The sequence below is a fragment of the Solanum pennellii genome, chromosome 9 (assembly GCF_001406875.1).
Source record: "Solanum pennellii chromosome 9, SPENNV200".
NCBI lineage: Eukaryota > Viridiplantae > Streptophyta > Magnoliopsida > Solanales > Solanaceae > Solanum > Solanum pennellii.
In genome coordinates this window covers 69,381,098-69,407,359 of record NC_028645.1, presented here as the reverse complement: position 1 = coordinate 69,407,359, position 26,262 = coordinate 69,381,098, and the positions used below count along the sequence as shown (strand labels likewise).

Below are 26,262 nucleotides of genomic sequence, written 5' to 3'. Positions count from 1 at the left end.
TATATATATATATATATATACACGTAATAATAAAAAGTAATCAAGTCAAAAAATTGTATCATATAAACAATTTAAAAAATATATATATTCGATACCTCAAATAAAAATATAGAAGAAGAAAGAAAGAAAAAGAGCAATATAATATTATATTCTACTGCACTGTCCATTTAAATAAACTATACAAAATCCTCTCTTCAAAATAAAAACTATAACCATATAACTTAGGGAAAATGCACAATACCCCCTCAACCTATGCCTGAAATCTCATAGACACACTTATACAATACTAAATGATATTCAAGAGATGTGGGGGTGAATCAAAAATTCATTTAGTCAGCTATCAGTAGTCAATAGTTGACTCACCTGCATGTTTGTAAGATAATAAACACAAACAGAAAGTTGCAGTAAATAGTTGACACACAAAATTTTAACCTTGTTCGGATCACTAATGTGGTGCCTAGTCTAGTCCCCTTGGGTTTCAAGGGTTTTCCTTAAGAGCGTTGAAGAGATATTCATTGTTACACCAATGATTGAACTTTTAATATGTCTGAGATGCAAATCAGATTTCTACCTTGACACTGTCTCAACTTGTATACCTGCACTCCGATGTTTTACTTTTCTCTTTTCTATCCAATTTTATCACTCAAGTGTTTAAAGATTTTTATGAAAGACAAAAGAAACATGTTTGCTAAGCTCAAGAAAAGTTGCGTGCTTCGCACTATACATCTAGGTCGATATAAATAGATGATAACCTCTGCTCTTTGTAAGGAAAAAGCCCATGGGATTTTATCTCAATCAAAGATTACTTTAGAGAGTCTTTGATTGAGGCAATTTAGTTTATCTATAGTAGATCGCTTCTTCTGCTTTCCTTGTGCTGATTTAATCTTGTCCTTTTGTGATCATCAGATTTCTTATCTTGTGGCTTGATTTATGGCTCTTCGCTTTGCATCGCTTCTTCTGCTTTTCTTGTGTTGATTTGATCTTGTCCTTGTGTGATCAGCTGTCTTCTTATCTTGTGGCTTTAATTGTAGTTCTTCCCATTTCTTGATGAGTTAATAGTGATTGCTTCTAAGAGTGTGAGATTCTTGCTTCTTTCCTCTATATGCTGATTGACCGAAAGAAACATTTACCTGGGCTTTACTCAACCCAACTGAACTCAGCTGATTTCAATATAAAACAATGTCAATAAATGTAGTATAAAGAAAAGATTTATAACATTATTTTTAACTCTATGTATTTAGAAACACAATGATAACTCTGTATGTATGAAAAGATACAATATGAACAATGTAATGTATATAAAAATACAAATATTTCTAATGTCTTCCCTTAAGGTTGCTTGGTGCGGAGGGATCACCTATTAGATGTATACTGATTAAGTAACACTCTCCTCGTATCTGCCTCAGCCATAAGGTACTTTTAAACATGTTGCCTTGTCTTTTTTGATAAATAACATGTTACCTTTTATACCGTCTTGTTCAGTGTGAAAAACTTTCTATCTGATCTTGGGTATTTGCGAAACACCCATGAAATTTAACCAAATATATACATATTATCGATGAGAGTAACTTTCAATGGATTAGCGAAACACCCATGAAATTTTCCTCTCCTGTCGAAAGCAATATAATGGCGTTAAAAATAACTTGGATCTAAATATGTTAATGACACTGTCAATCCACAAAACCATAAGACATTACATGAAAACTGCAGATTATTTGCTCAAGCAACGCATTTTCAGCGTAACAGCAGATAAAAATTACAGCCTAAGCTACGTCCCCTTCCTTTGCAGCACTTTTTCTTTATTCAATGCTATCTCCAGCGCAGTGCTTCCTGCAGCAAGTTATCCAAGCAAACAAAGTGAAGAGTACACGACAAAGAAGAAAAGAAAAGGCTATAAAATTTCATGCGATGTATTATAGGCCCGTCAGATCAAATGGATTCAAGTATGGTATACTCGAGAAATTAATAGCGAGGAGATGCAAATACCCAAGATCAGATAGAAAGTTTTTCACACTGAACAAGACGGTATAAAAGGTAACATGTTATTTATCAAAAAAGACAAGGCAACATGTTTAAAAGTACCTTATGGCTGAGGCAGATACGAGGAGAGTGTTACTTAATCAGTATACATCTAATAGGTGATCCCTCCGCACCAAGCAACCTTAAGGGAAGACATTAGAAATATTTGTATTTTTATATACATTACATTGTTCATATTGTATCTTTTCATACATACAGAGTTATCATTGTGTTTCTAAATACATAGAGTTAAAAATAATGTTATAAATCTTTTCTTTATACTACATTTATTGACATTGTTTTATATTGAAATCAGCTGAGTTCAGTTGGGTTGAGTAAAGCCCAGGTAAATGTTTCTTATCTTGTGGCTTTAATTGTAGTTATTCCAATCATATATTTCTTTCCTTCTTTTGTCACTTAGATTTGAGGCTTTTCTTTTCAATGCATATCTGTATTTTAATGAAATATTTTTTTCCTTCCTGAAGTCGTCTATGCTGATGACTTCCCTTTTTAGATTTGTGACCTACGAAAATTGAGATACACATTATGAGTCTATTTTCAAAGTCAACTAACCATATGGAGTTAACAATCTCCACCTTTTTGATAATGACAAGTTTGTTCATAATTTTAATAGTAAAATGGATAGTCAATTATACTGAGAGAGTTTAATTATACTTCCATAAGGTAAGATGTTGTTGATGCATGCAGCTCCCCCTATCTTAGCTCTCCCTGTCTCACAGAGAGGGATGTAATTGTTTTCTCCTCCTTTGTCATAATCAAAAAGAATATCTAAACAACAGACTATATTAAAGCATAGACATTAGAAACCAGAGTAGTCTAAGAGTTAAGGAAAACAGTAGTCAAAAGATAGAGAGGGCAAGCTCCTATTGAGATATAGAGAAAAAGAAAGAGGTGCAACCACAAAAGTTAATGGCCACCCCAAAAGTACTTGAGGGAGTTGATCACATTTTCGTAAAAGGTGTTGTACGAACATTCCACATTCTTTGAGAAACTTGAGTAATAGGTCTGAACTGCAACAACAAGCTTATTGTTGGAGGAGTTCACTCCACTTTTAAGAGAGTCAACTTGCTTAATCAAGCGATTGAATGTTGAGATACCTTCCTGCTTTGTTGGAAACCTGAATTCAGATCCTCAAATTCGCCTAAGGAACAAGTTTATTTTATATGTTCCTTTGCAGATTACAACAATTACATTCTTTGAAGCAAATAACATAATATTTTATCACGGCAAACCCTAACTCATTAGGGTAAAAACCACGACCAAAACCTCTGTAGGATTTAACATTACTTTATTAAACTCTAAGTCTCAACAGAAGATTGCAATCCTATGTAACCTAAGGAATTATAACTCTAATTCCTAGAGGAATTATAAACTCTAATTCCTAGCTAAGAAATTATAAACTCTAATTCCTAGCTACCAAGGACAAAAAAACTCCCAAGTTTAAGTCTTCTACCATCTGTCAAGTTTCTCAAACTTTTTAGACGAATCCTACACACACTCGATTGTAATCAAAACTCTATATTACAATTTTACAACTTCTTCTTCACAAATTGCAACACTCACGATAAATAGCAAAACTCTCTCAAACCTCTTGATCATGTTTTGATCTTCTCTCTATGTAAGTGCGCAGTTTTCTCCAGAGAAACTATCGCTCTATTTATAGCTTTGAACTATAATCCAAAACCTATTTTGAACTATAGATCCTACTTATGCTCTGCTTAATTTTCTCTTGAAACTTAGAAGCTCGCGGGTAGGACTCCTACATTGTGCGGAATTCGTCTTACTACATCTTCAACTCCTTCTTCAACTTTAACTCTGTCGCATGAAGACTTTGTAGAAGTCAACTAAAATTAGGTAATATACTTCCACAAAAGTGTCCTTAATTAAACAAGAAAGACCTTCCACAAAATCTTTCTTATGTATTGCCACAAAACTTTCCTTAATTACATAAGAAAACATTATTGATCGCTAATTCCTTTTTCAACTTGGTTGCGAACTCCTTTTTCAAAAGGAAACTTTCTGTACTGGTTGCCTGTCGAAAAAGCAATACTTTCACAGCTTTATATCTTCTAGTTTGCGAGCTTGATGTTCTCCTTATCCAAGTCGGATTGGGTCTATAAGAAACACGTCACACAACGTGTTTCTTTCATATGTTCCTGTATTTGACAATTATCAAAATCTTTCTCATTCTAACATGCTTGATTCCTGTCATGGAAATGAACAACTTACCAATATCAATGCTAGAGTCTTTCTGCAAGCGAAATACCTTCTCCACAGCATCATGAAGGTTTTCCCTTTATTGGCCTACGTGACACTATCTTGTGGGTCCAACGTGTGTTGATATTTTTTTCAAGTTGGTGCCACGTAGGCCGTAAAGGGGTAGAAAATTATTTATAAAATCAAATCAGGGGGATAATAGAACCTTAGTATAGTATAAGTGTGTCTTTGGGATTTCGGGCAAAGGTTGAGGGGGTACTTATGCATTTTCCCTATAATTTATACAAAGTGTAAGCATATAATTTAATTTCTTAAAAATTATGAACATTTATTTTCTAAATGTTTAAGGAAGAGAGTGGATATATAGCTTTCCGAATTTTATTGATATATAATAAAGCAATACTTCCTCCGTTTAAAAAAGAAAGTCCCTATTTTATTTTTAGTTTGTTTAAAAAAGAATGACCCATTTTGCTTTTTTGGCAACACTTTAACTTTAACTTTTCACGTGTCATGCTTAATATCACAAGATTAAAAGGCATTTTTGTAGATTTGACATAACTTTAATTTAGAACCACAAGATTAAAAACTTTTCTTTCTTCTCGTAAACTCCGTTCCAAGTCAAACTATGACATCATTGTGGAAACGGAGAGAGTACTAATTAATGTGGGATTAATAGTACAAAAATGAAAAACGGAAAATTTAAAAAAAATTACGATAAAACGAAAAACAAGAGAAGAGATAGTAATAACATCAATATATATATATATAGCTCTAACTCAAGGAAGATTCTTTTGTGGGTGTTTTAGGTAGTTAGAAACTTGATATTATAGAAACAATGCTCCATATACAATATGGTAAAATAATAAAATTTATGTTCATAGTAATATATACATATTTCTTTCCTTAAATCTAATATTGATCCGTAAAAGATTGCCCGTATATTTATGACCTTATTCTTTAGGTAAATAATTGTTTTTATCTTTTCACTTTATATTCACCAAAAACTATGTTGGGCACTTGATTACAAGAAACTGTCTTTTACTAGATTACAAGAACCCTAAAACATAGAGACAAAAAAAGCGATATACAAAAGAATCTAAAAAGTAAGCATGAAGGAATTTTGCAGGTTACTATTATTTAGATTTTACTTCTTGAACGTGCTAAATTGAGATGAATTTGGCCTACTGGAGTATTTATACAGAAAAACATTGAAGTTTTGATCTATTTAGATACCTAATAAAAAATGAGAAATAATATAAGAGTATAGTGATTAAGCATATGCGTAATGAGAGGCAACAAAAATTATAATAAGTTCACAAATATATTTTCGTTACAAGATATACCCATGCTCATATAAAATAAATAGAATCACAAATGAAGCAACAACACTACATCAAAAAATTATAGAAAGATCAGAGATACGAAAAAGTCACCTAACAAACTGATGTGGTGTCAAAAGGAATGACAAAACCAATTATGCACATCAAAAAAAAAATTAAAAAAATTGTGCTATTCCAACCAAATGAAGGTTTTTGTAAATTTTTTTCCTTCCTTCTAAATTATAATACTAAAAATTCTACATTCTTTGAAAATTAGCAGTATTTGATATGAATTAATACAAATATATTGTTGCAATTTAAATAGGAAATTTCCTTGTTCTCGATTGACTCACTTATTTGAGAAAATAATAAAAGAGCAATCTATTCGTTTTTTTAAGAAAAAAATCTATAAAGAATCCAAGAAATGTAATGGATTTTTTAATTTACGTCAAGTACTTACATCACTCCAATAATTATATGTCATTTCAAATACTTAGTTATCAAAAAATTTTGGTAATTAATTATTTTTATCCGAAGTTAATATCTATTTAGTGATAGATCAGTTCAATTCGAGTTAAATACAAGATGCTCTACTAACTGATATTAATTTAGTATATGCGTAATGTCTTTTGCAGACAAAAAATCTAATGCAATTATCAATCTTTCTTTCAGGGGTTAATAGAATCCCAAATTGCGCTATTAGAATTTTGAACCTTTTCAATTTGTCTTCTTCATCTTCTTATCGTTTCAATTCAACCCCCAACAATTGGTAGAATTCATTTTAATTTTTCATAACGGCAACAACACATTCCTGATTTTGCAATGAAGAAACTCCGGAGACTTACTCACATATTTAACTACTTTCTTGAATTGCCGTTCCGTTCTAATGCAGATGTGGCAGTGGAAGAGAAGGAAAGATTCTTCCGTTTCATGGCAAAAATCGAAATAGAAGGAGCTGACAATGGACAAGTGAGAACACTGGCAGTAGAGATTCATCCTGCAGGGGTAAGGAAAATCATTGTGAGAAAGAGAAATGCAGACGCTGAGGATGAGCATGAATCGAATGTGGATACATAATGGAGGTACAGATTGACTGCTTCGACTATGCCGGAGCTGGCCGCGGTGGTATTTGTGGATGGAGAGCTGATAGTGATGGTGCCCAAGGATGACCAAGGCCGTGGAGAGTTTGATAATGGATCTAGAGGTGTTTGGAGAGACGATGAACTTGTTCTTGTACAATAGTTAACATCTTCACATTTTATGCATCAATTAAACAACCTGCTAGTATATCAGAGTATATGCTTTCTTAAACAAAAATACTTAAACTTCAACCATATATACGATATACCTCAACTTTATCCACATAAAACTTCATACATTATATAAAGTTACACTTTGTTGAGACTAACTTTAAACACCACATGTCCAAAGTTTTTTTAAATAGTACATATGCAAAACAACAATTCCTTGCCAATTGTAACATACATATGTATGTTTACTTAAACAACAAGGTATATAGCCAAATAATGAACAAACCTAGGATCTTTCTATTTGACCATATTCTCATAATGTATAAATGTGCCAGTAGCAATATACCAAATCATTTTTATGAGAATGTTGTCCGGAATAACTTGCTCTTTTCACTTACTACTTGTTACCTTCAATAAATTAGCATAGGGTGACTTGCGATCAAAGTTTTCAGGGATATTGAAATCATCCAGTGTCTTTTGCTTCTGACTGAGCTTTTGATCTTGCGAGGTACCAGAGTTAGCTGAAAAATCAAGAAATTAACTTCATGAAAACTATTGTCCAAAATTTGAAGGATTAAAAGAATCCTACATGACATTAGAAATAGAGTAGGGTATGAACTGCCACAAGATTCGTTAATAATAGCAAATTGAGTACTAAACCAGACTTCCAGAAATACGAAAGACATAACATATAGACATATTCTATCATTAGAAAATATAATTGCACATCAGGACCAACAAGAAGAATCACAAGCACAATAGAGACAAGATATATCTGGATATATCAGACTAACAGATAGGCTCCTATAAATATGAGTAGTATTGCTAAAGGCAGAGAACAAATAACACGTACTGTTAGCTTCATTAACTTATATTTTAATGAGGACACTAATCCTAAATGATCTGCGCCAAAAAAATGAGACATCCAAAATCTTTGAAAAGAATGCATGAATCAAGTAAGAATGACTTGTCTACGATTGATTTGAATGAAAGAAAAAGAGCACACGCTAACCACAAGAAAGAACAGGACAGTCGGACAAATTTGAATATCAGCGAGAAAATCCCTTGGGTTACATTAAGAGCAAAACACTGAAAATCAGAAAAGAAGATTGCGCAACTTCTCTTCTTCTAAGATCAATCTCAGTGACATCCCAGATCAGAAATTAGTTGAAGATATGCGAATTGATATCAATTCAATTCTGTCCAAGCAACGGTAAAGAAGCACCAAACAATATAAAAGCAGAGCATCATCACAGAAGTATTAAGATTTAGTTACTATAATTATTAGTTACACTAAGTAATATTGTTTGACTCCCCTATTGTTTTGGAATTCCGGTTGTAGGTTAAGTTAAGCTGTAGGTTGTTTTTATCTGTAGTATATAAAGTTTGGGTACTGAATGAATAAGATTATCTTTTGACTACTTTGATAGCGCAATTTCCCTTGACCAAAAGCATAGTCACTCTTTTGTCACTGTACCCAAAATAGTTTACTAGTGAAAAGAAAACTATAAGAGTAGAGGATGTGATCGACAAGTAAATTGAAATTTTTCTGGTCAAGGAGTTCAGAACAGGCCATCTGTCTAATCATAAACATTCAAGCTCTAAGGAAACCCTTGTAACTCAAGGGGACTGGATTAGGCGTGATCCGAACTAGCATAGAATTCTTTGTCAACTGTGTCTTTTATCTCTTTATCGTTATACAATATGTTGTTTTATCTAATCTTCTAAACTCTAGGGTAGCCGACTTGAAGAAATCAACAGTCGGCCAATTATAACTTGACTAACATTCGAAAAGAATTATACTAATGTGGTGAGAAAAATCATGGATGTGACATTCAATTCTATGCCTTACGGGCTACGCAGAACTCTCTATGCCAGGAGATGTTATTAACGCAATTGACCAAAACACCACCCCACAAGAGATCGATGAGTGATCCATTCCTTTCTCTTTAGGCTGATTACACCTAAGTTCCAAACTCTTTTTAAGTAAGCTATTTATTTCCTCTTTTGCACTTTTTACAAGGCTCTCTAATTTTCTTTTCTTGTATATTGCAGTTTATTTGCAACAAGTTTTTTGGCATTTGTGGACAATGGGAAGTACGGAAATAGACATAGAGGAATATATTTGTATCATGAAATAGACAATACTTAAAGTAAGATAACCACATTTGCACATACTGAAATATCTTGCTCAAATACATATATACAAACAAGACAATGACAAGACAGAGAAGTTATCAATGTTATTCACACAACTTTCCTGCTTAAATGCATCTTGAATGCTAACTCCTTTCATAAGCTGATATTATTAGCAAATTGGTCACTCTAGTAACTCTAAACCTCAAAACAGGAAAAAAAAGATAGCATCATAGGAAACAAAGTACCATTAATCAATTAGCGCTATAGCTATACCTTTGCATTGATTGATTCAATACGATGCAACAATTCTTTTGCAATACTTTTTGTGAGCCACGCAAAATACTAATGCCAACACTCAAAATCTTCTCGATGTCATCATAAGAAGCAATGTATGTGCAAATGTTTACAAGCTTCGAAACATGTGGAACCAAATCCATCCTTGAATCACAGTATCGACAGAGATACTCTGCATCCAAATTGATGCTTCCTCCGACTCTCCCAGCCATGTAAGCTCGTAGAACACACTCTAGATGGGAAACATGTCCACATATGTGGCCAGAATCTACTGTTGCTTCACAGCGAATGTAACTGTATCCATCATAGTCCAGACTGAGAAGCTTGCTGCAAAGTATACAGCAACAGTCTCTGTATAAACCAAACTCAGTGCAACAGATATCATAGAATCTGGTTTCCGTAAAAGGATATTCTGCAGCTAAACTGCTACAGATTCGGTTACCAGCCTTACAAGTAATGGCTCTGAAGGAAGAATCAGACAGTAAAGGCTACATTTTTGTCCCTGCAGATGTATTCGCCTCTTCCATATCTGAGTCAAAATCAATATCATGTATGTCTTCCATCCTCAATAAAGGAAAACAATTGGGGATTCAAAGAAAAAGTTTTATGCCAAGCAGATTCAACAACTTATAGATATGCAAAAAAACCATTTTCCCTATCTATATGGTGTAATTTTTCAATTAAACTCCGTCCCTGACTACATGCACAGACTGTGTAATCATGGACAAAATTCACTTCAAATATAAAAAGGTAGAAATCAGTGTGGACAGACTAGATATTTGCAATGAATAGGAAACCAAGCTTAAATCTCCATTTTCCTAAAAATCTGAATTCTTGAGAAAGTTCACAAAGTTTGGCTTCAAAATTAGGACTCAAATAGCCTCTACTGATGGGGTAATAAAATCTTGAACTAAGTAGTGGGTAATAATGATGGGGAGTTAAAACTCATTACCCAATTGAAGAATCTCGAAAAGTCCCTTTAAAATAGCAACTTCCAAGCTTCCAAAGTACAAAAATGGAGAAATGAGGATGAATGCCGATTTTTTGAAAAAAAAATATCCAGGTCACTTTTACCCTTCGCGATTGCGACCCCATACCTCTCAATTGCGATGAGTAGTGCTAGTTAACTCATTAGTTGACCATGCGATTGCGACACAAGGCCTCACGATCACGATGCTCAAGATGCTATTGTGATTGCAACATCCTCCATGCGATCGTGAAGCACAAGACCACATACCAATGCGACCGCGACCAAGAGCCTCACGATGCAAAGAATACTTAACGTGCATCATATACAACATATCAGCAAACACCAAGACTCAACAAAATTACCTAATGAACCCTCAGGATTCATTCAAAATTTGCACATACACAAACTAGATATGCTACCCAAAAAAACTTAACGTTCCAGACTAAATGAACGTCGGGACACGTGTACGAAGTCTCCTTGACCCTGTATCTTTTTAGGTAGCAATAAAATAACTTTTACTCAAGAACACTAAATTTCCCCTGGAACCTCTAAAAATTCAAACAAGACTTCACGTAGGACTCAAAATTAAATCTAATGGTGTCGTCGAAATACCAATTTAAGCGTTCAAACTCCAAATGTTGATTTAAGTCTACTCTTGGCTTAATTATACTTAAACTTCCACTTCAAGATCTCAAATCCACGAAAGGGTCTCCATATTTGAAAACAACTGAAACTTCTAGACCAAATTCTACATTCCAGAGCTGATGGGACAGACTAAAGTTCCTTCTGTGACTCATAGCTCCGATTGTTGTGAAAACCTACTTTAAACAACTTGAGGTCTCCAAAACTCTCAAACTTCCAAAAGTCTCAACTTCCTAATCCGATTTTAAAAACAACATCACAAACTGAAAACCATGACTTGGGACAACTATCAAGAGGGGCAAAATGATAAATTTTCCAAATTTTTTTAAAAATGGCCTTCAGGGTCGTCATTAAAAGAGGTTGTAATGGTTCATAAACATACAAGGAAGATGCACAAATGATTTACAGCAGAAGTGTGAGAGGTTGGCTATGAATGGTTTCAAGAGAGGCAGGGTAGGCCAATGAAACATTAGGGAGATAAGATTAGACATGATATATCGCAACTTAATTTTACCAAGGACACGAACTTAGATAGGGATTATGGAGGTCGCAAATTAGGGTAGAAGGTAAGTTAGATAGTTAAGTGTTTCTTCACTTATTGCTTATAGTAGTCGCAAATTAGGGTTGTAGTATCATCCTTATAGTTTCTTCTCTTTGAGTTTGATAAAAAAAAATTTCGAATTGGTAACAATGTATACTTCAACATTAAGGATATGTTGGGTACCTTTAGAAAATCACAAAAGAACATAAAGTGTAGTACTTACAAGAATCCTAAGAACTTAGTTTAGTACTTACAAGAATCCTAAGAACTATAAAAGTTGATATGAATCGTCTAATCCTATATCTTTACACCAAAAATATAGATGTTAATTATGTCTTGAATTTTTCCCTTGTTTATTTTAGGAAACTATAATTCCTATAGGTTTAGAAGACCCTTTGTCCTAATAGATTTGGAAAAGGAAAATATTACTTTTATAGGATTAGAAAATAGGTTGGAAGTTTACTTGGGATCTATATATTGGGGATATAGATATGGATCCTATAACATGGTATATGATACACAATTTAGGCTAAGAGTCTCTTAAGTATTGTAAGCTTCATCTTTTCTTTCACAGTAGAAAACTCTCTCTGTAGGACTAACTGAACTTCATTAAAATCCTTTTATTATTCTCTTCTCTATTTTTTTTTGTGATTGTGTGCTACTTAATCCACGATAATTCTGCGCCAATAGATATACAATGCAGCTCCATTTAAACTTGTGAATAACGTTGGATATATATTAAGAATTCCTACTATTTCTCTCCTTCAACCTTTGAGTTTGGTTATTATTTATTTCTTTTTGTAGTTCAAATATTGTTTTACCTTGTTTCTTTTACTTTTGTTCAGGTTGATTTGTAAGATTGTCTAAAGTATCTTGCTATAAGTTTTTCATTATGTTATTTCTTTCTCTATACTACTTATGACCTTTTTTATACTTAGCTGAAGGTCTATCATAAATTAGTCTCTCTACCTAGGTAGTAATAAGGTCAAAGTACACTTAAACCTCTTCAAATCTCAATTTGTTGGATTACACTGGCTATTTGTCTGTTGTGGATAATTAAACATTATAAAACAGGTAACTATTGTTTAATTATCCACAACCATTCCAAATACTTTCAGTACGAACAACACAATTGTGTTTACACTTTTATATATTTTGATTCCTACAATACACAGTTAGACAACCAAAAATGGATATCAATGACTTCCCTAATAATTTCTAAAGTAAAATGAGCAACCTCAAAGCTTAAAAAAAAAAAAATATATACTACCTGTAGGTAGAGTCATTGGATAATGATCTACATCCATTGTTCTCTTTAGTAATTAATGGATGTTCAATATACTTCTCGAAGAGTATTAGAAATATTAAATACTCTCATTAAATATGAGAACATAACAAAGTTTACTCCTAGCAGCATTATACAAATTTTCACATTTTGTTTGGTAAACTGCAAGTACTTGTAACTAGTATGATAACATTCACGTTTGACAGAAATGGAAACAAATAAAATTCTACGTAAAGATTAGAGATGGAAAAAAGTCTATGGTCAAAAATACAAATGTAAAAGCCAAGGGGGAGAGAGAGGTGATTTAGAATCGGTCCTTACACATAACTCTGTAAATATTAAATTTATTTGGAAGTTCAGTATATGCAGTGAGCCATGTGGTTATTACTGTTTCGTTTAGTTGATGCAAACAACTAAATAAATGTCTACATGATATATACCGAAGAGCCTTGTTGAAGATAACATTTTGAGCTTGACGACTGCGTTAAAGGAATCATCCAACTGAATGAGTTAAAGAATGGATCGATATCCATACCAGGATACTCAGATTGGAGATATTTTTTAACTGAAGTCTTACTTCAGAAGGCATTTTTCTTTCCATCTTTCGGTGCCTGAAAACGCTCCGGAAGATACATATATCTATCTTTGAAGGTGCCTGAGTATGTAGCTCTTTTACCTGTCCTCAAACCCCACTTATCACCAACATTTGGCCAATCCATAGGAGCATATGGTAAACCTTCACCATATTCATACACAGAAACTGGATACAGTTGAAGCCCTGTTTCATTGATTTTAGATGAACTCTCATTATCTACAACAAGTGCAAGACTCTCCCCAACCTCCTCCTTGGCTGACATTTAGCTGGAAATCTCTTACTCTGTTGATACCAATGGAAGTCTAAAATCATAGAAAAACAAAAAAGAAAAGAAATGTCAAAGTCCAGATCACAAAGCAAACTGTTTTTGGCTATAAAAACTATACTTCATATGGAAATAAATGAAAGAACTACAAGTATTGGCAGTATGACCAGCAGAATGCTTGTATAGTGCAGCATTCTTGAAAATAAAACATTTGAATTTATACAACACTTTATCGGTTTCCTATCATTAATGCTATGTTTTGAATTTACTTTACCCCTAGTTGTAGAAGGAAACAATTAGCTCAACTATATGTTTAATTAAACTTATTATTTATAGGAGACAATTCCATTTAGGATGGGTAGTGATAGTTAGCGCTTTTATTTACTGGCGGAACTAGTTTCTCGCAATGTAGTCAATTAGACCCGTTCACTGAAAAAAATACTGTGCAATTATGGCAGACCCGATCTTCCTAGTTATGTGTAAATTGTTGAAATCTCATTGACATAAGGGAAGATACTAGTGTAGTGGCCAATGGGGTTCCAAATTAGTTTTTGACATTCAAATCTTAGGTGTACATTCTAGTATTTATCTCAAAATTTATTTCGGAATCTCTATAAGCCAATGCTATAAGTGCATCTACCAACTGCAGATTAACTGTTTACAAATAGTAATCTGAACTTGATACATTTCGGTATGGATGACTCTGATACCATTGATACAATCGAGAAGAACATGATATTAATATGGAGTAATGAAGACAATAAATGGCTTCTAACACAAATGAGTATATTTACCTACTTGAAGGGAAAAAACAATATTTTTTTAACAATTGAGGACAAGTATATCAATTAACAGAAAACCCTGATTGAATTGGAGAACATACCTGAGAGATTAGGGGTTTGACTAAACTGGTTCTCTTGCTAATCCTAGACAAACACGACAAACATAAAATTCAAAAGCAAAGGAAAAAGAAAAAATCAAAACCCTAAAACGGCCTTGTGAAATGGGAAGGCTGTAATAAGTTTTTTTTTAGTATTCAAAAACTTTTATACTCCCTTCATGTGTGAATTGGTACACACCTGTTACATTCCTTAACGATCAATAATTAAAAGAGTAATTATATTGTATCATTCTTTGAATATAATTAATTCAATGTTTTCACAAATGTGTTGGGAAAATGAATCGTATTTCCTCTAGTTTATATATTAAGTGAATTGTTAGGATATAACTCTCCTTTTAAACAAAAATATATACGGACAACATTAAAGACTCATTTTTTTAATTAATATTCTTAAATTATTCTCTTAACAGAGGTAAAGTAGTTAATAACATCATTAAAAGAAAGGATAGATATGGAAACAAAAATCCTACTAACAATTATCTTGAACTTTGAAAATTTCACTTATTTTGAACTATAAAAAAACTTTTGACAATTCACTTAATTTGGACAAGAGAAAATAAATCTTAATAGTTCACTTGTTTGATTACATGGACTTTTGTTTCATCTTGTTGGTGAAGGTCCAATTTATCGATAGCCGATTGACGGTAAAAAAGGACATCTATTTTTAAAAAAATAATGTAATGGTCAAAGTCACACTGGCATTACCAGTTAACTTTTTTTCTTTCTACATAAACTATCACCATATATGTATTAAACACACACATCATTTGAATAGTTGATTGTATATAGTATGCACTGTATTTTAATTCAGAAAAAGATGTCAAGCAACAATCTACATGAGTATATATATTCGATACCTCAAAGAAAAATATAGAAGAAAGATAGAAAAAGAGCAACATAATATTATATGCTACCGCACTTTCCATTTAAATAAACTATACAAAATCCTCTCTTCAAAATAAAAACCAAAAGCATAAAACTTAGGGAAAATGCACAATTCCCCCTCAACCTATGCCTGAAATCTCATATACACACTTATACAATACTAAGTGATATTCAAGCGAGGTGGGGGTGAATTAAAAATTCACTTAGTGAGCTATGAGTAGTCGATAGTTGACTCACCCGCAAGTTAGTAAGATAATAAACAATAACAGAAAGTTGCAGTAAATAGTTGACACACAAAATTTTAACCTGGTTCGTATCACTAATGTGGTGCCTAGTCCAGTCCCCTTGGGTTTCAAGGGTTTTACTTAAGAGCGTTGAAAAGATATTTTTTGTTACACCAATGATTGAACTTTTAATATGTCTGATATGCAAATCAGATTTCTACCTTGACACTGTCTCAACTTGTATACCTGCACTAAGATGTTTTTCTTTTCTCTTTTCTTTCCAATTTTATAACTCAAGTGTTTACAAATTTTTATGAAAGACAATAGAAACCTTTTTGCTAAGCTCAAGTAGAGTTGCGTGCTTCGCAATTTACATCTAGGTCGATATAAATAGATGATAACCTCTGCTCTTTATAAGGAAATAACCCATGGGATTTTATCTCAATCAAAGATTACTTTAGAGAGTCCTTGATTGAGGCAATTTAGTTTATCTGTAGTAGATCGCTTCTTCATCTTTCCTTGTGCTGATTTAATCTTGTCCTTGTGTGATCATCAGACTTCTTATCTTGTGGCTTGATTTGTGGTTCTTCGTTTTTTCATCGCTTCTTCTGATTTTCTTGTGTTGATCTGATATTGTCCTTGTGTGATCATCATTCTCTTTATCTTGTGTCTTGAATTGTGGTTCTTCCCATTTCTTGATGAGTTAATTGTGATTGCTGCCAAGAGTGTGAGATTCTTGCTTCTTTCCTTCTTTTGTCCCTTAGATTTGAGGCTTTCCTTTCCAATGCATCTCTGTATTTTAATGAAATATTTTTTTCCTTCTTGAAGTCGTCTGTGCTGATGACTTCCATTTTTAGATTTGTGACCTACGAAAATTGAGATACAGATTATGAGTCTATTTTCAAAATCAACTAACCATATGGAGTTAACAATCTCCACCTTTTTGATAATGACAAGTTTGATCACAATTTTAATAGTTATATGGATAGTCAATTATACTAAGAGAGTTTAATTATACTTCCATAAAGTTAGATGTTGTTGATGTATGCAGCTTCCCCTGTCTCATAGAGAGGGATGTAATTGTTTTCTCCTCCTTTGTCATAATCAAAAAGAATATCTAAACAACAGACTATATTAAAGCATAGACATTAGAAACCAGAGTAGTGTAAGAGTTAAGGAAAACAGTAGTCCAAAAGATAGAGAGGGACAAGCTCCTATTGAGATATAGAGATAAAGAAAGAGGTGCAACCACAAAAGTTAATGGCTAACCTAAAAGTACTTGAGGGAGTTGATCACATTTTCGTAAAAGGTGTTGTATGAACATTCCACATTCTTGGAGAAACTTGAGTAAGAGGTCTAAACTGTAACAACAAGCTAATTGTTGGAGGAGTTCACTCCACTTTTAAGAGAGTCAACTTGCTTAATCAAGCGATTGAATGTTGAGATACCTTTCTGCTTTATTGGAATTCTGAATTCTGACCCCCAAATTCGCTTAAGGAACAAGTATATTTTATATGTTCCTTTGCAGATTACAACAGTTATATTTTTTGAAGCAAATAACATAATAAAATAATATTTTATCACGGAAAACCCTAACTCATAAGGGTAAAAACGACGATCTACACCTCTGTAGAAATTAACTTCACTTTATTAAACTCCAAGTTTCAACACAAGATTGCAAACCTATGTAACCTCTAGGAATTATTACTCTAATTCCTAGAGGAATTATAAACTCTAGTTCCTAGCTAAGAAATTATAAACTCTAATTGTAGCTACCCAAGACAAAAAATCCCCAGGTTTAAGTCTTCTACCGTTTGTGAAGTTTCTCAAACTTGTTAGATGAATCCTACACACACACTCGATTGTAATCAAAACTCTTAATAACAATCTTACAACTTTTTCCTCAAAAATTGGAACACTCACGATAAACATCAAAACTCTGTCAAACCTCTTGATCGTGTTTTGATCTTCTCTCTATGTAGGTGTGCAATTTTCTCCAGCGAAACTATCGTTCTATTTATAGATTTGAACTTGAATCCAAAACCTATTTCAATAAGAAATCCTACTTATGTTCTGCTTAATTTTCTCTTAAAACTTGGAAGCTCAAGCGTAGGACTCCTACATTGTGCGAAACTCGTCTTGCCGCATCTTCAACTCCTTCAACTTTAACTTTGTTGCATGAAGTCTTTGTAGAAGTCAACTAAAATTAGGTAGTATACTGCCACAAAACATTCCTTAATTAAATAATAAAAACCTTCCACAAAATGTTTCTTATGTTTTGCCACAAAACTTTCCTTAATTAAATAATAAAACATTATTGATCGCTAATTCCTTTTTCAACTTGGTTGCGAACTCCTTTTTAAAAAGAAAACTTTCTGTACTGGTTGCCTGTCGAAAAATCAATACTTCCATAGCTTTATATCTTCTAGTTTGCGAGCTTGACGTTCTCCTTATCCAAGTCGGATTCGGTCTATAAGGAACACGTCGCACAACCTGTTTCTTTCATATGTTCCTGTATTTGTCAATTATCAAAATTTTTCTCATTCTAACATGCTTGATTCCTATCATGGCAACGCACAACTTACCAATATCAATGCTAGAGTCTTTCAGCAAGCGAAATACCTTCTCCACAGCATCATGAAGTGTTTCCCTTTATTGGACTACGTGCCACTATCTTGTGGGTCCAACGTGTGTTGACATTTTTTTTAAGTTGGTGCCACGTAGGTCGTAAAGGGGCAGAAAATTGTTTATAAAATCAAATCAGGGGGATAATAGGACCTTAGTATAGTAGAAGTGTGTCTCTGGAATTTCGGGCAAAGATTGAAGGGGTACTTATGCATTTTCCCTATAATTTATACAAAGTGTAAGCATATAATTTGATTTTTTTAAAATTATGAACATATATTTTCTAAATGGTTAAGGAAGAGAGTGGATATATCACTTTTCGGATTTTATTGATATATAATAAAGCAATACTCCCTCCGTTTAAAAAAGAAAGTCCCTATTTTATTTTTAGTTTGTTTTAAAAAAGAATGAGCTATTTTGCTTTTTTGGCAACACTTTAACTTTAACTTTAACTTTCCTCGTTACATGTTTAATAACACATGATTAAAGGATATTTTGGTACATTTGGCATAACTTTAATTTAGAACCACAAGATAAAACACTTTTCTTTCTTCTCTTAAACTCCGTTTCAAGTCAAACTAGGACATTCTTTTGGAAAAGGAGAGAGTACTAATGAATGTGGGATTAATAGTACATAAATGAAAAAGAGAAAATTTAAACAGAATAACGATAAAACGAAAAACAAGAGAAGAGATATTAATAACATCAATATATATATCGCGTTAACTCAAGGAAGATTCTTTTGTGGGTGATTTAGGTAGTTAGAAAGATCATATAATAGAAACAATGATCCATATACAATATGGTAAAATAATAAAAATTTTTGTTAATAGTAATATATACATATTTCATTCCTTAAATCTAATATTGATCCGTAAGAAGATAGACCGTATATTTATGAGCTTATTCTTTAGGTAAATAACTATTGTAATCTTTTCACTTTATATTCACCAAAAACTATGTTGGGAACTTGATTACAAGAAAGTGTCTTTTACTAGATAACAAGAACCCTAAAACATAGAGACAAAAAAAAAAGCAATATACAAAAGAATCGAGAAAGTAAGCACGAAGGAATTTTGCAGGTTAATGTTATTTAGATTTTACTTCTTGAACATGTTAAATTGAGATGAATTTGGCCTACTGGAGTATTCACACAGAAAAACATTGAAGTTTTGATCTATTTAGATACCTAATAAAAAAGGAAAATAAAAGAAGAGTATACTGATAAAAGCAAATGCGTAATGAGAGGCAACAAAACTTATAATAACTTCACAAATATATATTCGTTACAAGATATACCCATGCCCATATAAAATAAATAGAATTACAAATGAAGCAACAACACTACATCAAAAAATTATAAAAAGATCAGAGATACAAAAAAAGTCACCTAACGAACTGATGTGGTGTCAAAAGGAATGACAAAACCAATTATGCACATCAAAAAAATTTAAAAAAAATCGTGCTATTCAAACCAAATGAAGGTTTTCGTCAATTTTTTTCCTTCCTTCTAAATTATAATACTAAAAATGCTACATTCTTTGAAAATTGGCAGTATTTGATATGAGTTAATACAAATATATTGTTACAATTTAAATAGGAATTTTCCTCGTTCTTGATTGATTTGCTTATATGTGAAAACAATATAAGAGCAATCTATCCGATTTTTTTTTCGAAAAAAGTCTATAAAGAATCAAAGAAATGTAATGGATTTTTTAATTTACGTCAATTACTTATATCACTCCAATAATTATATGTCACTTCAAATACTTAGTTATCAAAAAATTTTGGTAATTAATTATTTTTATCCTAAGTTAATATCTAATTAATGATAATAAGTTCAATTCGAGATAAATACAAGATGATCTACTAACTAACATTAATTTAGTATATGCGCAATGTGTTTTGCAGACCAAAAAACTAATGCAATTATCAATCATTCTTTCAGGGGTCAATAGAATCCCAAATTGCGCTATTAGAATTTTGAACCTTTTCCACATTTGTCTTCTTCATCTTCTTATCGTTTCAATTCAACCCCTAACAATTGGTAGAATTCATTCTAATTTTTCAGAACGGCAACAACACATTCCTGATTCCGCAATGAAGAAACTCCGGAGACTTCCTCACATATTTAACTACTTTTTGGAATTGTCGTTCCGTTCTAATGCAGATGTGGTAGTGGAAGAGAAGGAAGGATTCTTCTGTTTCATGGCAAAAATCGAACTAGAAGGAGCTGGGGATGGACAAGTGAGAACACTGGCAGTAGAAGATTCATCCTGCAGGGGTAAGGAAGATCATTGTGAGAAAGGGAAATGCATACGGTGAGGATGAGCATGAATTGAATGTGGATACATATTGGAGGTGCTGATAGTGATGGTGCCCAAGGATGACCAAGGCCGTGGAGAGTTTGATAATGGATCTAGAGGTGTTTGGAGAGACGCTGAACTTGTTCTTGTACAATACATTTTCACATTTTATGAATCAATTAAACAAACTACTAGTACATCAGAGTATATGCTTTCTCACACAAAAATACTTAAACTTCAACCATATATACGATATACATCAACTTTATCCACATAAAACTTCAAACATTGTATAAAGTTAAACTTTGTCGAGACTAACTTTGAACACCACATGTCCAAAGTTGTTTGAAATGGTACATATGCGAAACAACAATTCCTTGCCAATTATAACATACATATGTATGTTTACTTAAACAACAAGGTATATAGCCAAATAATGAACAAACTTGGGCTCTTTCTGTTTGAGCATATTCTCATAATGTATAAATGCACCTGTAGCAATATACCAAAATGGTGTCCGGAATAAATTGCTCTTTTCACTTAATACTTGTTACCTTCAATTAATTAGCATAGGGTAACTTTGCGATCAAAGTTTTCAGGGATATTGAAATCATCCAGTGTCTTTTGCTTCTGACTGAGATTTTGATCTTGCGAGGTACCAGAGTTAGCTGCAAAATCAAGAAATTAACTTCATGAAAACCATTGTCCAAAAATTGAAGGATTAAAAGAATCTTACATGATATTAGAAATAGAGTAGGGTATTAACTGCCACAAGATTCGTTAAGAATAGCAAATTGAGTACTAAACCAGACTTCCAGAAATACGAAAGACACAACATATAGACATATTCTATCATTAGAAAATATGATTGCATATCAATCCCAACAAGAAGAATCACAAGGACAATAGCGACAATATCTATCTGAATATATCAGACTAACAGATAGGCTCCGGTAAATCTGAGCAGTATTGCTAAAGGCAGAGAACAAATAACACGTGCTGTTAGCTTCATTAACTTATATTTTAATGATAACACCACTCCTAAATGATCTGCGCCAAAAAAAATGAGACATCAAAAATCTGTGAAAAGAAGGCATGAATCAAGAAAGAATGACTTGTCTATGATAGATTTGAATGAAGGAAAAAGAGCACACGCTAACCACAAGAAAGAAAAGGAAAGTCGGACAAATTTGAATATCAGCAAGAAAATCCCTTGGGTTACATTAAGAGCAAAACACTGAAAATCAGAAAAGAAGATTGCACATCTTCTCTTCTTCTCAAATCAATCTCAATGACATTCCAAATCAGAGATCAGTTGAAGATCAGCGAATTGATATCAATTTAATTCTGTCCAAGCAACGGTAAAGAAGCAGCAAGAAATATAAAAGCAGATCATTATCACAGAAGTATTAAGATTTAATTACTGTAATTATTAGATACACTAACTAATACTGTTTTAGACTCCCCTACTTTTTGGAATTCCGGTAGTAGGTTAAGTTAAGCTGTAGGTTGTTTTTATCTGTAGTATATAAAGTTTGGGTACTGAATGAATAAGGTTATGTTTCGACTACTTTGATAGCGCAATTTCCCTTGACCAAAAGCATAGTCACTCTTTTATCACCATACTCAAAATAGTTTACTAGTGAAAAGAAAACTATAAGAGTAGAGGATGTGATCGACAAGTAAATTGGAATTTTTCTGGTCAAGGAGTTCAGAACAGGCCATCTGTCTAATCATACACATTCAAGCTCTAAGGAAACCCTTGTAACTCAAGGGGACTGGATTAGGCGTGATCCGAACTAGAATAGAATTCTTTATCAACTGTGTCTTTTATCTCTTTTTCGTTATACAATATGTTGTTTTATCTAATCTTCTAAACTCTAATGTAGCCGACTTGAAGAAATCAACAGTCGGCCAATTATAACTTGACTATCATTCGAAAAGAATTATACTAATGTGGTGAGATAAATCATGGATGTGACATTCAATTCTATGCCTTACGGGCTAGGCAGAACTCTCTATGCCAGGAGATGTTATTAACGCAATTGACCAAAACACCACCCCACAAGAGATCCATGAGTGATCCATTCCTTTCTCTTTAGGCTGATTACACAAAAGTTCCAAACTCTTTTTAAATAAGCTATTTATTTCCTCTTTTGTACTTTTTACAAGGCTCTCCAATTTTATTTTCTTGTATATTGCAGTTTAGTTGCAACAAGTGTTTTTGGCATTTGTGGACAATGGGAAGTACGGAAATAGACATATATGAATATATTTGTATCATGAAATAGACAATACTTAAAGTAAGATAACAACATTTGCACATACTGAAATATCTTGCTCAAATACATATATACAAACAAGACAATGACAAGACAGAGAAGTTACCAGTGCTATCCACACAACTTTACTTTTTGAATGCATCTTGAATACTGACTCCTTTCATAAGTTGAAAAGATTATCAAATTGGCCATTCTAGTAACTGTAAGACTCAAAACTGGAAAAAAAAGATAGCATCATAGGAAACAAAGTACCATTAATCAATTAGCGCTATACCTTTACATTGATTGATTCAATACGATGCAACAATTCTTTTGCAATACTTTTTTGTGAGCCACGCAAAATATGAATGCCAACATTCAAAATCTTCTCGATGTCAGCATAAGAAGCAATGGATGTGCAAATGTTTAAAAGCTTCGAAGCATGTGGAACCAAATCCATCCTTGAATTACAGTATCGAAAGAGATACTCTGCATCCAAATTGATGCTTCCTCCGACTCTCCAAGCTATGTAAGCTCGTAGAGCACACTCTAGATGGGAAACATGTACACATATGTGTCCAGAAACTACTGTTGCTTCACAACAAATTTAATTGTACCCATCATAGTCCAGACTTATAAACTTGCTGCAAAGTATACAGCAACAGTCTCCGCAAAATCCAGACTCACTGCAACAGAGATCACAGAATCTGGTCTCCGTAAAAGGGTTTTCTGCTGCTAAACTGCTACAGATTCGGTTACCATCATTACAAGTAATGGCTCTGAAGGAAGAATCAGACAATAAAGGCTGCATTTTTGTCCCTGCAGATGTAGTCCTCTCTTTCATATCTGAGTCAAAATCAATATTATGTAAGTCTTCCATCCTCAATAAAGGAAAAAAAATGGGGATTCAAAGAAAAAGTTTTATGCCAAGCAGATTCAACAACTTAAAGATATGCAAAAAAAAATCATTTTCCCTATCTATATGGTGTAATTTTTCAATTAAGCTCTGTCCCTTACTACGTGCACAGACTGTGTAATCATGGACAAAATTCACTTCAAATATGAAAAGATAGAAATCAGTGTGGACTGACTAGGTATTTGTAATGAATACGAAACCAAGCTTAAATCTCCATTTTCCTAAAAATCCGAATTCTTGAGAAAGTTCACAAAATTTGACTTCAAAATTAGGACTCAAATAGCCTCTACTGATGGGGTAATAAAATCTTGAAGTAAGTAGTGGTAATAAAGATGGGGAGTTAAAACTCGTTACCCAATTAAAGAATCTCGAAAAGTTCCTTTAAAATAGCCTCTACCAATCTTCTAATGTACAAAAATGGTGAAATGAGGATGAATGCCGATTTTTTTAAAAAAAACTATCTAGTTCACTTTTACCCTTTGCGATTGTGACCCCATATCTGTCAATTGCCATGGCTAATGCTAGTCAACAAATAAGTTGACCATGAGATCGCGACAAAAGGACACACGATGACGATGCTCAACATGGTATTGTGATTGCAACATCCTCCACGCGATCGTGAAGCACAAGACCACATACCAATGCAATTGATTCTAAGAGCCTCATGATGCAAAGAATACTTAAAGAGAATCATATACAACATATCAGCAAACACCAAGACTCAACAAAATCACCTAATGAACCCTCAGGATTCATTCAAAATTTGCACATACACAAACTAGATATGCTACCCAACCAAACTTAACGTTCCAGACTCAATGAATGTAGGGACACGTATACGAAGTCTCCTTGACCCAGTATCTGTTTAAGAAGCAATAAAATAACTTTTACTCAAAAACACTAAATTTCCCCTGGAACCTCTGAAAATTCAAACAAGACTTCACGTAGGAATCAAAATTAAATGTAATGGTGTCGTCGAAATTCAAATTCGAGTGTTCAAATCCACGAAAGGGTCTCCATATTTGAAAACAACTAAACTTCTAGACCAAATTCTGCATTCCAAAGCTGATGGGACAGACTAAAGTTCCTTCCGTGACTCATAGCTCCGATTGTTGCCAAAACCTACTTTTAACAACTTGAGGTCTCAAAAACTCTAAAACTTCCAAAAGTCTGAAGTTCCCAATCCAATTTTAAAACCAACATCATAAACTGAAAACCATGACTTGGGACAACTATCGAGAGGGGCAAAATGATGAATTTTCCAAAAGTTTTTTAAAAATGGTCTTCAGGGTTGTCATTACAAGAGGTTGTGATGGTTCAGACACGTATAAGGAAGATGCATAAATGATATACTGCAGAAGTGTGAGAGGTTGGCTATGAATGGTTTCAAGAGAGGCAGGGTAGGCCAATGAAACATTAGGGAGATAAGATTAGACACGATATATCGCAACTTAATTTTACCAAGGACACGACCTTAGATAGGGATTATGGAAGTCGCAAATTAGGGTAGAAGGTAAGTTAGATAGTTAAGTGTTTCTTCACTTATTTCTTATAGTTAAGGGATTATGACGATCGCAAATTAGGGTCGTAGTATTATCCTTATAGTTTCTTCTCTTTGAGTTTGGTAACTTTTTTTTCCGAATTGGTAACAATGTATACTTCAACATTAAGGATATGTTGGTACCTTTAGAAAATCACAAAAGAACAAAAAGTGTAGTACTTACAAGAATGCTAAGAAATATAAAAGTTGATATGAATCCACTAATCCTATGTCTTCATACCAAAAATATATATGTTAATTATGTGTTAAATTTTTCCCTTGTTTATTTTAGGATACTATAATTCCTATTGGTTTAGAAGACCCTTTGTCCTAATAGATTTCGAAAAGGAAAATATTACTTTTATAGGATTAGAAAATAGGTTGGGCATTTACTGGGGATCTATATATTGGGGAGATAGATATGGATCCTATAACATGGTATATGATACACAATGTAGGCTAAGAGACTCTTAAGTATTGTAAGCTTCATCTTTTCTTTCACAGTAGAAAACTCTCTCTGTAGGCCTAACTGAACTTCATTAAAATCCTTTTATTATTCTCTTCTCTACTTTTTTTTGTTTGTGATTGTGTGCTAGTTAATCCACGATAGTTCTGCGTCAATAGATATACAATGCAGCTCCATTTAAACTTGTGAATGTAGTTGGATATAAATTAAAAATTCCTACTATTTATCTCCTTCAACCTTTATGTTTGGTTATTATTCATTTATTTTTTTGTAGTTCAATTATTGTTTTACATTGTTTGTTTTACTTTTGTTAAGGTTGATTTGTAAGATTGTCTATAGTATCTTGCTTTAAGTTTTTCATTATGCTATTTCTTTCTTTATACTACTTATGACTGTTTTTTATCTTGAGCTTAGGGTCTATCATAAATAATCTCTCTACCTAGGTAGTAGTAAAGTCAACGTACACTTTACCCTCTTAAAATCTCAATTTTTTAGATTACATTGGTTATTTTTTTGTTGTGGATAATTAAACATTATAAAACAGGTAACTAATGTTTAATTATCTACAACCATTCCAAATA

At 32.9% G+C, this 26,262-nt stretch overlaps 1 long non-coding RNA gene and 4 pseudogenes across 1 annotated transcript; 2 read left to right on the top strand and 3 right to left on the bottom strand.

The window, feature by feature from the left end:
* Positions 1–1,532: 1,532 nt before the first annotated feature.
* LOC114074005 lies at positions 1,533–2,181 on the bottom strand. Its single transcript, XR_003574549.1, has 2 exons — positions 2,083–2,181; positions 1,533–1,830 (listed from the first exon to the last, which is right to left on the bottom strand). It is a non-coding gene; the product is annotated as an uncharacterized LOC114074005 (long non-coding RNA).
* Positions 2,182–6,223: 4,042 nt separating this feature from the next.
* On the top strand, positions 6,224–6,818 carry LOC107030931 (annotated as a pseudogene).
* A 398-nt stretch (positions 6,819–7,216) lies between these two features.
* LOC107030333 lies at positions 7,217–13,554 on the bottom strand (annotated as a pseudogene).
* A 6,561-nt stretch (positions 13,555–20,115) lies between these two features.
* On the top strand, positions 20,116–22,757 carry LOC114074067 (annotated as a pseudogene).
* A 291-nt stretch (positions 22,758–23,048) lies between these two features.
* The window catches only part of LOC107030332, a 4,331-nt pseudogene continuing 1,117 nt past the window's right edge, over positions 23,049–26,262 (bottom strand).